Source organism: Myotis myotis, unplaced genomic scaffold (assembly GCF_014108235.1).
Source record: "Myotis myotis isolate mMyoMyo1 unplaced genomic scaffold, mMyoMyo1.p scaffold_m19_p_19, whole genome shotgun sequence".
NCBI lineage: Eukaryota > Metazoa > Chordata > Mammalia > Chiroptera > Vespertilionidae > Myotis > Myotis myotis.
The window spans coordinates 11,998,493-12,011,679 of record NW_023416323.1 but is presented as its reverse complement, the minus strand read 5'-3'; the positions used below and the strand labels follow the sequence as shown (position 1 = coordinate 12,011,679).

The following is a 13,187-nucleotide window of genomic DNA, read 5'->3' as shown; positions in this document are numbered from 1 at the left end:
GTTTTACCACAAGTCTTCCCCTCCCCCTCCCTGCTTCTCATTCTTCAAATGTCAATTTAATCATTCCCTTTTCAGGGATGCCTTCCAGAATGCTTTAAGTTTTCCTTGCAATAGTCTTCTAACACTCTTACATTTTCTTCACTCAACATGTCCCAATTGTGCTTGCATGTTTATGTTATGCTTATCTTTGTCCTTTTGTTTGTTTAAATGTCTTCCCCACCAAGTGAGTTTAGGGTCACTTTTATCTTATTCACCACTTCATCCCCAGTACTCAGCACAGTTCCTGGCCCTCAGTAAGTGCTCAGAAATATATTAAATAGAGGAGGAAGTCACTTAGTGAATGTTTGATGTTTGCTATATACAGCACCAGGTGCTGGAAATACAATTGAGTATGAGATGGATATCTAACCTCATAGTCCAGAAGAAGCAAAACATATTTGTGAGATAAATACTATAACTGGGAAAGTACAGAGTTGGGGATTTCAGAGAAGGCTTCCTGGAGGAGGAGTCCCATGAGGTCATGCTTTCAAACAACTTAGAGCCCCCCAACCTTCAGAGAACAGACTAGTTGCCAGAAGGGAGGAGGGTTGAAGGACTGGGTGAAAAAAGTGAAGGGATTGAGAAGTACAGATTGGTAATTACAAAATAGTCACGGATGTAAATAAAGTACAGCATAGGAAATGTCAATAACCCTATATAATAAAAGGGTAATATGCAAATTGACCCTAATGGCAGAATGACTGCTCAACCAGTCACTATGAGGCGCACTGACCACCTCTTGGTCCTGTTCACCAGCCGGCAGGCTCTAATCACCCAATGGCAAACGGGGAACTGGGGTTGCCCGTTTCAGGACCAGGGAGCGGGCAGAATGGCTGACCTCTCGGTCCCTCCCCCCTGCCAGCGAACAGGGAACCAGGGGTGGGTGGCAGTGGGGGGTGAGCCCGGCTGCAGGCAGCTGGGGAAGGTGGCCCTGATCACAGGACAGGCCTAAGGACTGTACCCACACACAAATTTGTGTGCCAGGCCTCTAATATTATAATAAAAATATGGTGTCCAGTGGGTACTGGAAAGATCAGGAGGAACACTTTGTAAAGTATATGATTGTCTAACCACTATGATGTATGCCTGAAACTAACACAAAATAATATTAAATGTAAACTGTAATTGGGAAAGCAATTTTTTTTTTAAATACATTCCATTGATTTTTCACAGAGAGGAAGGGAGAAGGATAGAGAGTTAGAAACATAGATGAGAGAGAAACATCGATCAGCTGCCTCCTGCACACCCCCCACTGGGGATGTGCCCGCAACCAAGGTACGTGCCCTTGACCGGAATCGAACCTGCGACCCCTCAGTCCGCAGGCCAATCCTCTATCCACTGAGCCAAACTGGTTACGGCCTTGGTGCTTCTTTTAAGTGTTGACTGGTAGAAGCTCAGAGCTAAGGCAAGGTAAAGGTGGCTTTTGGTTTCATTGGCTCCCTCTTAGATCCTTATTATCTTAGAACTGTGTGGTGTTACAGGCTCACTTGTTTCACTGTACAGTGATCACAGTCTATTATTTTTCACTTTAACAGCAATTTTTCATGGCATTGAAACCATTGTAAGTTAAAAGCCAAATTTTAGTTGATAAACTCAGCCTTTCCTCAAGTATTTCTAGTAACTTGGCTTTAAAATGTTATTTAGCCCTAACCGGTTTGGCTCAGTGGATAGCGCGTCGGCCTGCAGACTGAAGGGCCCCAGGTTCGATTCCAGTCAAGGGCAAGTACCTTGGTTGCGAGCACATCCACAGTGGGTAGTGTGCAGGAGACAGCTGATTGATGTTTCTCTCATCGATGTGTCTAGCTCTCTATCCCTCTCCCTTCCTCTCTGTAAAAAAATCAATAAAATATATATATATTTTAAAAATGTTACTTAGTTCTGCCCAGCTTTGCCCCTAAATGGAAGATATGAGTATTTGGTAGCTCTGTGGGGTCAGGGTTAGAGTTTAGGTTAGGCACAACATGGGCAGTGAGAAGGCTAGAGGTCTGGGCCCTGGGCCCTGAGCCAATCTCTCTGGAGTGAGTTGGGGGAGAAACCCCTTTGACCACTCACCACTTACACACGCTGTTCTCTCACCTGGCTAGAACACCAGGTTTCCAAATTCCACAAGGGAGGCAGCCAGCTGTTTGATGAAGGGAAATTCTTGTGTGTGGTCCTGCCATACAGCACCTACGTCAACCATGAGTATCACAGATCTCTTAGGGAGGGAGTCCAAGCTCTGTGACCAGTTCCCAAGGTTGCACAAGTCACCAACCAATGCCACCGGAAACAGCTAGTGGCACTTTACTCTTCCTGCTTGCTAGCAATTGAAGATCCAATTGGAATGCTAACCAAACTGTAATAGTGACAAGCACATACAAAAATCTCAGATTTGAACCATATGGCAACGTCAGAGTTGTTGGGTTGGAGGACTGGCACTATGTGTTGAAGAAGTGAAGACCCAGCCCCTGAGGCCCTCCTTCCCACTGTACCCAGAGTGGGCAGCAGGGCGGCAGTCTGTAAGTTACTCCCAGGCATCAGGACTACTGCCAAGGAAAGCCATCCAGAGACCACAGTGCTTTTTATGGTTGGGGCTAATTAAAACCCCTGTTGTTTCTGAGACAAAGTGTTGGAAGTATTACATTTTGATAACCAAAAGGAAAGTCTACTCACACTCAGAAAGGACAGAGATCTCTCATGCCCCTCTACCTTGGCCCCTGGAGAATTTGCAGATCTGAGAGATTCAAGTCCAAACTCTTTACAAGGCGACAGAATTGACTCTGCAAACTATCCTTCCACAATCCTTGGGAGACACATTTTGCTAGACCAAGACCACAGCATAGACACTGAGCTAGGGTGGTGCCCATGGCCAGTTCCACATACTAGAATCTGAGGACAGCAGGGCCTTGGCTCTTGGCTTTGAAATAAGACTGGAGGTGCCCTTGGCTTTCAGGGTAGCTTGACTTCAAGGCCACAGCCCCTATGGCTCTACCAACAGCAGAACCTTGCCTCGTAACCTCCCCAGTACACTTTTCCTTCCTTTTCTGGTCATAAACTCTTGGACCCCTGACTGTCTAGGTGGCCTGGAAAATATCCCTCTCCACCTTCATAGCTGGTAAATGGTGGGCAGAGCCTCCAACGTGGTCCCTAGTGCATCTGGCAGCTGATACATCCAGGAACCTGTGCTTCATCAAGCTCTGGAAAGCCCTCACGGAGTCCCCTGGCAGCCCCTCCTCCTATATCTTAGTGTTCCCTAAGGTGGTACCAGGCATCCTGTCCTGGTTCTAAGGGAAGGAGCCTGAAGTCCTGCAGTCCAACCCACACATCAGATCTCCCAGGCCCCTGGCTAGCCAAAAACCCTCAAAACAATCAAAGGCAACCTGGATCTTAGAAGTAGGGGTGAGACAGAAGCTGATGTGCCTGGCAAGGTCCTCTTGGCCACAGCACAACCATTTCCAGCCAATGGAGGGTGGAATGAAGAAAGGATAACAGGATGCTCAGATGGTTACATTCAAAGGAGCCCATCTCTAGACCCTGTGGGCTCCAGGCAGTCTGAAGACTGAGTTTGCTCTTCAGCACATGACCCACTCTGCCCTCACCCCCTTCCCTGCCGGCCACACCACCCAAATTAGACTGGACTGATCTTGCCCCAGCCTTTTCATACTAAGCAGACAGCCAGCTGCTCTGTGTACAGAACGTCTGGCCAACCCTCTCCAGACTTTCTTCCAAATCCTGTGGATTCTGGAATGCAGCTACTCCTCCTGGGCTCGCAGCCCATCTTCCAGCTTCCACACACTGCCTAAGGGAGACTGATAAGGTAAAATAAAAAATTTTACTCTCTCTAAACTCAAGACCATTGCCCCTGCCCCTCTCCCCCAAGAACACTTGGCTGTGAAAACGCCTTCCCTGAAGGTTCTTCTTTCAGACAGGCCGACTAAAAAGTAACGTGTTAAAGCCCAGCCTGGAAGCCCTGGCTTTTACATCCATGAAGGGTGCACAGCCAACAGTAGGAACTTTGCCTGCTTAAGAAAACCAGTTCTCGCCCTGACCGGTTTGGCTCAGTGGATAGAGCGTCGCCCTGCGGGCTGAAGGGTCCCAGGTTCGATTCCCGCCAAGGGCGTGTACCTTGGTTGCGGGCATATCCCCAGTCAGGGGTATGCAAGAGGCAGCTGATCGATGTTTCTCTCTCATCGATGTTTCTAACTCTCTATCCCTCTCCCTTCCTCTCTGTGAAAAATCAATAAAATATATTTAAAAAAAAAAAAAAAGAAAAGAAAACCAGTTCTCTAATCCCTTATGAGCCCCTCTAGAGATGTTTGTATTCTTCAGCCCTTCTGACATTAGAAATGTGAAGCCCTCATGAAAGCTAGCCATAGCAAATCCGCTTTTATTTTCTCATGCCAAGGTCAAGGTGCATCTTGGGCCCATCTCACTAACGCAGGGCTCTTCAGTCACTGAGGAGCTTCTGAAACCTTGTTCTGCTCTCTTCTCACCAGCAGTAACCCCCAAGACTCTCATCCCTTCCACAGGATCTGGTTCCAATTCTGCCTCTAACCAGATACACAGGGTGCTGGGTGGATTCAGGGAGACCCTGTCCCTGCCTGGCCCTTCTTGGCCTCCTAAGTAGCAAGTTGAGGTGTTGGTCTGGTGATCTCTAGAGCACCATGCCATCCCTGTGTGCATGTTGAGGCTTCAATCATAAACTTCTCTGGAGAGCTGGAGGATCACAGCTTGTCCCTGAAGACAAGGGCTCCAGAAGAGCCAACCCCATCTCTAGACCCTGTGGGCTCCAACCTCCTTTCTTGGCACTCTAAAAAGAAAGCTTGGAATAGAGGTAACATAAAGTGACAAGTGTCTCAAACCTGTGTGGTGGGCACATGGGTGTTTTTCCCTCCTCCTTCTCTATATAAATGTGTGTTTCATGAATGAAAACAAATAGTTCAAATCTTTATGAGGTGGGTATGATAACTGCAGAGGAGTCACAAGAGGACTTGATAAGTCCACAGTACAAGATGTCCTCAGGTAAGCTTGAGGGGTTAGGGCTCCACAGAGGCCACCCAAGGTTGACAATGTTCACACTGAGCTCAAATAAGAACTGTGCGTATGGCTGAATGGTTCTCTGAACCTCCTGGCCCTGGATTGAAGTCTACAGAAGGGGCCCAGATGGTGCCAACACGGGTGGTTTCTAGAACTTTATTCTACAACCATCATGTTTGGACTGAAGTGAGCAGCGGTGGTTGGGAATGTGGGTCAGAGCCTGCCACATGGGAAGGGGGCCTCTTTAAAGTCCCATCCGGCAGTTAGCCAGTGCCTCTAGGCATGGACACTGGAGGCTTCTGGGGCCTGGAATAGGAGCTAGGACCTTCAAATATAAGACAGGCTTGTCCTGAGACTGCAGGAGCCACAGTTGGTCCACTCAGAAGCCAGCCATCATCATCTCTGGTCCCTTTTCCAGCCTACATAAGACGACACCAGCACTCAGAAACACTTCCTCCAGCCCAGATGTTCTCTTTCATATCACATCCCTCCTCCCATAGCTTGGATTCCACAGCCCATCATGTCAGTAATACTCTTACCCCTTCTCTGTCTTTCAAACCCCAGATGAATCCTTGCTCCACCTTCTTCACTTTTACCTGAAAGCTGCTGGGGCAAGCCACTTAATCAGAAAGAGGGTTCTATTCTGAATTAATGATTATCAACCTGAAATAGATCCTAAGTACAATTTAGAAATTCTACCACATTTCTCCTGTCAACTCACCTTTCTACTTTCAGACTGTTTTCACTCTCCTCACACCTCTCTTCCCAAGTGCCCCTCACTCTTTGCTGCAGCCTGAGGTAAACCCATTGCCAAGCATTTTGTTTTATTTTTTACTGACTTGAAAGAGAGAGAGACATCGATTTGCTGTTGCATCTATTTATGCATACAATCCTACCCTATCCGGATGAGGTTCTAACCAACCGAGGAATAAGCAACCCAGCCAGGGCTTATCAAGCTTTTTAGATCCCCCTACAGCCTTTTCAGACTCTCACAAGATGAACCAGAGCATATCTCTCCTGTATACTTATTCTCTTTTTGTCAGTCATATCTTCCTGACATGAAAACATGTTTTAGTCTTTTCCGCCTTAAAAAACCAACCACCAAATAACCTCCCTTCAATCTACACCCACTTGCAGCTCCTACCCACAGTTCAATGACCACCTAAGCCCCAGTCGCATCCCTAGCACTCTCCCCAGTGCCTACTTAGTGCTTCCTTTTTGATGTCATGTTCACAATGGCAGCCATGGCCTCTGTTCCCATCTTCCACCCCTCCATCTTCTTCAGGGGCTTCCCACCAATGTGTCATCAATACAATGATTAGTTCCAGAAACCAGAAGAAATTGAGGATTCCCTCCCCTTCCTGACCCTCCATACCTGTTTAATCATTGACTTTATTCCCCATTGCCACTACCACAGTCTGTGAGTGGCTTTCAAAGTGCAGTTCAGATACCCCTAGTATAAGAAGGCAATCTTCTGGGAAACAGGAAGAAACTCTTAGAACTCTTTTTTTAAATTGAATTTTAGAAAGAGGAATAAATGGAGAGAGAGAAATATCTATGTGAGAGAGAACATAGATTGGCTGCCTCCTGCATGCTTCTGCATGAATGCCCCCTACCGGGGTTGGAGCCCACAACCCAGGCATATGCCCTGACCAGAAGAACCAGCAACCTTTTGGTGCACAGGGTGATGCCCAACCAACTAAGCTGTTGGTTGATTCTTGTATGTGCCCTGACAGGATCGAACCTGCAACCTTGGCATATCTAACCAACTGAACTACCCAGCCAGGGCCTAAAACTTACATATACTGTTGTTTTTTTCTTTTAAAATTCTTTTTACTATTATTTATGTTTCATAATGTAAATAGCATATTAGTGCATATATATATAATTTATAAATAAAATCTAGGTGATAGTCAAACTTTTTTTTTTTTTTAAATATATATTTTATTGATTTTTTACAGAGAGGAAGAGAGAGGGATAGAGAGTTAGAAACATCGATGAGAGAGAAACATCGATTAGCTGCCTCCTGCACACCCCCTACTGGGGATGTGCCTGCAACCTAGGTACATGCCCTTGACCGGAATCGAACCCAGGACCCCTCAGTCCGCAGGCCAACGCTCTATCCACTGAGCCAAACCAGTCAGGGCGATAGTCAAACTTTTATCTATAGATTTTCAAGAACAAAAAAAAATGTGGAGGTTCTGGTCTAAATCAGGATCACCTTTTGCTTGGATAATCAAAATAGCCTCCTGACTGGTCTCTACATCTATTGACTAACAGACTGTGGTAAAATATACCATTATTTTATATATATGTGTATATATTTATATATATATGTGTATATATATATATTTTCACACACACACACACACACACACACACACACACTCTAGTAGCCCAGTGCATGAAATTCGTGCACATTGAAAGGGAATTAATTAGAGGAATGTAATTTGGACTCACTATCTAATATCAATAATATGTGAGCTTAAGGCAGTCCACGTTTCTGAAATTCAATGACATGAACTTTAGCTATTATTTTGCCAAATAAATGGAATTTACAGATATCATTTAAAAGAGCATTCAGCTTAATATTAAAAACTCTGGCTACCAAGTCAGGTCTGTTTTCAACTTTTTGCCAGCGTTGTAAATTGTTTGCAATATCTGCCCATTTGGGGTTGCATGTCACGGTTATGAACAAATCGGGCTTGCCATACTTCGTTACAATTGCCATAGCATCCTGATATCGCTGCTGCATATTTCTGGGACTACCCTCAAAGGATGATGGAAGTATTATCATTTTACCAATCAGCACATTGTCATTTTCAGATCTAGATTTGAGATAATCCATCAAACAACTATATTTTTCAACTCTCAACTTAGATTGGCTTGCTTTGATGAAATTTATCTGATTGGCCTCCATTTTTTAATATGAATCCATGATAAACTGTTGAGTTAATTTTCCTGCATTTAAAATAGGATTGAACGTGTCCTGCACAGAGAGATGAAATCCATAATATTGCATTTGTGTGACTCGTGTCCTTACATTTTCTCTTGTATTATTGTAGATTACACTGTTGTCTCTGAGTCTTTTTTTTTATTTTTTTTAAAAAATATATTTTATTGATTTTTTACAGAGAGGAAGGGAGAGAGATAGTCAGAAACATCGATAAGAGAGAAACATCGATCAGCCGCCTCCTGCACATCCCCCACTGGGGATGTGCCCGCAACCCAGGTACATGCCCTTGACCGGAATCGAACCTGGGACCCATCAGTCCGCAGGCCGATGCTCTATCCACTGAGCCAAACCGGTTTCGGCTTGTCTCTGAGTCTTAATGCAATATCTGCTCCCCAGACTTTTTCACCATGTGGGAAAAGAATAGGATATGTCATTGCATCTCATGTAGGGAACAGGATATTGATTTGTTTCATTTTAGTGGCATTTGGATTATTGGGATCTGGTTTACAATGAATGAGCAAGTCCCTTTCAAAAGGAGGTTCTCCATCTTCGTTTCTGAATATGACAGCAACCTTTGTTACATGGGGAGAATTATATCTATCTGGGTCACTGTTACGATCATATTTAATTGCCATTGTTACTTCTGTGGGAGCAATACCTTTTGCTGCTGCTTCAGGTTGGGCTTCCTTTTCTACCTCATGTAGCATCTTGTACGATTTTATTTATTCATTTATTTCATGCATGAGGTTGTTGATGTTGATCATGAGTCTTTCTGAGCAGCCCTGGTTTTCTGGCATTGCTAATCTTTTACTTGTAGCTTCGGCTGTATCCAAAATATAGAGTTGAGCAAACTTCTGAGAAACAACATCCGAAGGATTGTAAGTTCCAGTATGGTGATAAACTTGTCCGTGTATTCTAAAACAGTATGGCCCATATCCTGATGGCGATTCAATATTTGCACCCATGGAAGTAAAAGCAAAAGAACTATTTATGGAACGAATATTTTCCATGAAATTTTTACTGTCAGAATCTTGATTTGTCATTAATCTTTTTAAATATGCTGGGTAATCTGGAAAATGTGTATCATTTGGACAGACTTTTCCTTTGCTACAACATCAAGTAAAGTTCCCATCGGATGGTTTTTCATCAGAGAAATTTAGTGATAGGCAAAATTCACATCTAACAGTCATTCCACCACAACTATGCTTGAGAATTGCATCCTCATGTACTCCATTTTTGCTGAGAAGGCAGTTCCTACCAGTATTGGTAGTACTTGTTGATGACTATTCTCTAGACATATTCTGTCGTCGCCACTGCCTTCTTTCAACTTCAAAGGCACGTTGGTCTTTAGACATTTTCTGTTGATAATGCCAGTGTTTTTCGGCATCAGAGCGACGTTTTTCCAGTAGCTGGTGTTCAGATACATTCTGTCACAGGCACCGCCTTCTTTCAAGATCAGATGCAAACTGCTCTACAGACATTTTCTGTCAATAACGCCGGCATCTTTCGGCTGCAGAGCTATGTTGTATCAACAGTTGTTCTTTAAACATAGTCCCACCTCTCTATTGTCATGGTCTGAGATGCAGGTGAATGAGAGTCCTGTCTGTCAGGCCACTGAGAGCTGTCTGACCAAAGGCTGATTCTGGCTGATTCTGTGGGGGTGGGACTTCCTCCTCCCTGCTGTCAGTTGCCACAGCTGTGATGAGGAAGCTGGGGTGACAGAGGGAGCCGCGCTCTCCAAGCCGCCCTCTCTCTCTCGCTCTGCTCTATGTCTAGCGGTCTCCTGCTCTGCCAAGTCTTCCAAACCTGCTCTCCGCCCGCTCTCCCACTCTGCTCTCCACTGGCAAGGTCCCAGGAGCCCGCGGGCGTGGCTAGGTATGAGTGGCCTCACCTCCCGGGGCCAACAATGGTCTCGGGAGCCCGAGGCCACTGTCACCTCCTGGGGCACTTGACACCTGTGTATGCAAATTAACCACCATCTTTATCAGGTTAATTTGCATACTCACTCTGATTGGCTGGTGACCATAGTGGAGGGACAGTTAATTTGCATGTTTCTATTTTGAGATTATATATATATATATATATATATATATATATATATACACTAGTGAGTGGCCTGGTGCATGATATTTGTTCACATTAAAAGGGGATTAATTAGAGGAAATATTTTAATATTGCTATTTGCTTGTTCTCTATAATAGAAGTGTCAGAGATGAAAGAAAATTAGTAAAATGTATATGAAAATCTTCCTCCTGTCAGAGTCAGGGGCGCGCTGCGGGACCCAGAGTCAAGTCCCCGCACACTGGTGGTGCCTCAAAATCACTCGAGACCCAGACCCAGCCGGCCCCATCCCCATTGGGCTAGATCCAGACCCAGCCAGCCCCACCCTTGTCAAGCCCCACTGGGCGGGGGGGGGGTGCAGCCTCAGGTCCCCCAGCCTGGCACTGGGGCAGGGGGCGTGGCCTGAGGTCCCGTCAGGCCCCACCAGGCGGGGGGTATGCAGCCTCAGGTCCCTGCTGATTGCTTATTAAGGCTCATTACAGAACTCAGCCTCCGCTGTGGGCGCAGCCATCTTGTGTTATGGAATCCCTGCCTCCACTGTGGGCGCAGCAGCCGTGTTAATCGTTACAGATGATGGTCAATTTGCATCTTCTCTTTATTAGGTAAGATATTCATTGATGCCGAGACCGGTTTGGCTCAGTGGATAGAGCGTCGGCCTGTGGACTGAAAGGTCCCAGGTTCGATTCCGGTCAAGGGCATGTACCTGGGTTGCGGGCACATCCCTGGTGGGGGATGTGCAGGAGGCGGCTGATCGATATTTCTCTCTCATCGATGTTTCTGACTCTCTATCTCTCTCCCTTCCTCTCTGTAAAAAATCAATAAAATATATATATATAAAAAAAAAGATATTCATTGATTTCAGAGAGGCATGGAGAGGGGGAGAGAGAGAGAGAGAGACATCAATGATGAGAGAGAATCATTGATTGGCTGCCTCCCGCACCCCCCCTAATGGGGATCAAGCCTGCAACCTGGTCATGTGCCCTTGACCAGAATTGAACCTGGGACCCTTCAGTCCCCAGGCTGACACGCTATTCACTGAGCCAAATCAGCTAGGGCCATTATAACCATTTTGAAATGTATAGTTTTGTGGCATTAAGTACATTCACATTATTGTGCAACCATCACCATGTTGATCTCCAGAACTTTTTCATCTTCCCAACCTGAAACTCTGTATCCATTAAATACAAACTCCCTTGCTTGCTTCTGCAGCACATATATTAAAATTGGAATGATATAGAGAAGACTAGCATGGCTCCTGTGCAAGGATGACACACAAATTCATGAAGCATTCCATATTTAAAAATAAAATAAACACAAGCTCTCTATGCTTCCCTACCCTGGCAACTACCATTTTATTGTTCTGTCTATATAAACTTGACTATTCTGGGTTCCTCATATAAGTGGAATTATAGAATATTTGTTTTTGTGACTGGCTTATTTCGCTTGTTTATGTCTTCAGAGTTTATTGATTTGTAGCATATGTCAGAATGTCCTTTTTTTAAGTCTGAATAATATTCTGTTGTATGGATATACCACATTTTGTTTATCCATTCACCCATCAGTGGACACTTGGGTTGTTTCTATGTTTTTGATTATGAATAATACTGTGAAGAAATCTACATGCACTCTTGCCTCCCACAATATAGCCCACTTAATCCCTTTAAATCCACAAGTATGGTAAAATCGCCTCTTGCTTAAGAGTCAGTTTTACAATGCTTTCAGGTAAGACCTCACCACCCTAGTTTCTTGAATACAAAGCCCTTGAAGACACCTGCTGCTTCTCTTGCGGAAATGGCCTTTTCTTCCAGCTTCTCCAAGTTTTTCTTTTCTTCTGTTTCTTCTTCTTTCCTTTAAGACTTCAACTCTTGCTCATTTCCTGGGCGAAGAATTTCCTGATCACCCGCCTTCTCTAGGTCAGGGGACGCTCTCCTCCCTCTTCCACTTTCCCCTCCTACCACTTGTCACAATTGGCACTAGGTCATCACGCATATTTGTGACAATTTTGTTGTTTCCATCATTAGAGAGTAAACCTATGAGGGTGAGGGAATTACCCGGTCCTACAGCGCCCGTCAGGGCCTGGCATCTAGTCAGCGCTCAATACTTCAGTAATCAATTACAATAATAAATCCTGAAGAAGCAGCTGACCCCGCCCTCCCCGAGGCCGAGCCACAGTGCAGGACTGGGTTGCCCTGCGGGCTCTGGCCGCCGGTCCTCATCCCCGCCCCAGCTGCCCCCCAGAAGGTCCTCGGTCCCCCAAGAAAGAGGATAGAGTCCGCCCCGCCCCGCTCGCACGAGGAGGGTTACGTCGGAGGGGCCCGGGCCGCAGCCACACCGGCGTCCGCCGGGCGGGGGCGGGGCCGGCCCGAATACGTCACTTCCGGTGTACACAGCCGGTCGGGGCGGTGTGCTGGGGGCCGGGGCGCGTCGCAGGTGAGGAGCGGGCGCGAGCGGGCGCTGCCTGGCGCAGGCGGGAGGGGTTGGGGGGCGGCCGGTGGCTGGCGGGTCGCGGCCGGGGTCGGAAACTGGACGAGCCCGCAGGGCGCCGAGCCGTAGGCTCCCGCCCCTTGCCCGTCCGCTGTGGAGGACGCGCCGGGTTCTGGGGGCGCTGGCCGGGCGGACGGAAGCCTGGAGGGCCTCCTGGCTCGTGCCCGGGCCCGGAGGAGCGGCGGGGACCCCGAGGGCGCGGGGCTGGAGAGGCGGGGGACAGGCGCTCCCTCGGCCGGCGCCGAGACCGACTCCGGAAGCCCTCGGAGCGGTCGGCGGAGGGACGGCGGCCTGTGGGCGGCCGGGGTCCGCCGGGACTGGCTGGGGACGTGGCCCTCACGCCGCCCCGCGGCTGCCCGGCCGCTGCGCGCACCTTCCTCGCGGAGCTGGTGCCGTTCACGCCGGCGCCGTCGGGCTGGGGCGGCTCCGCGGGGACCCGGGAGCACCGGGCCCAGGAGGATGAAGGACCCACGCGCGTGCGGCGAGCGCAGGGGCAGGGGTGTGTCTTCCTGCTGCGCGCGGGGCCGGGAAAGAAGCGTGCCTGGCTGGCATGATAAGAATTTTGTTTGTAGTCCTTGCAGAATTTGCCAGATGAACACTCAGCTTGGGGAGGGGGCAGTTTGAAAATAGC

General features: G+C 47.2%; 1 protein-coding gene and 1 non-coding gene across 2 annotated transcripts in view; both read left to right on the top strand.

Annotated features, from left to right (window-relative positions):
• The window catches only part of LSM14A (LSM14A mRNA processing body assembly factor), a 145,719-nt gene that overhangs the window by 96,289 nt on the left and 36,243 nt on the right, over positions 1-13,187 (top strand). The gene's annotated exons all lie outside the window — the stretch shown is intronic.
• Positions 11,270-11,372, top strand: LOC118674902. The gene has a single exon (XR_004973748.1). It is a non-coding gene; the product is annotated as a U6 spliceosomal RNA (small nuclear RNA).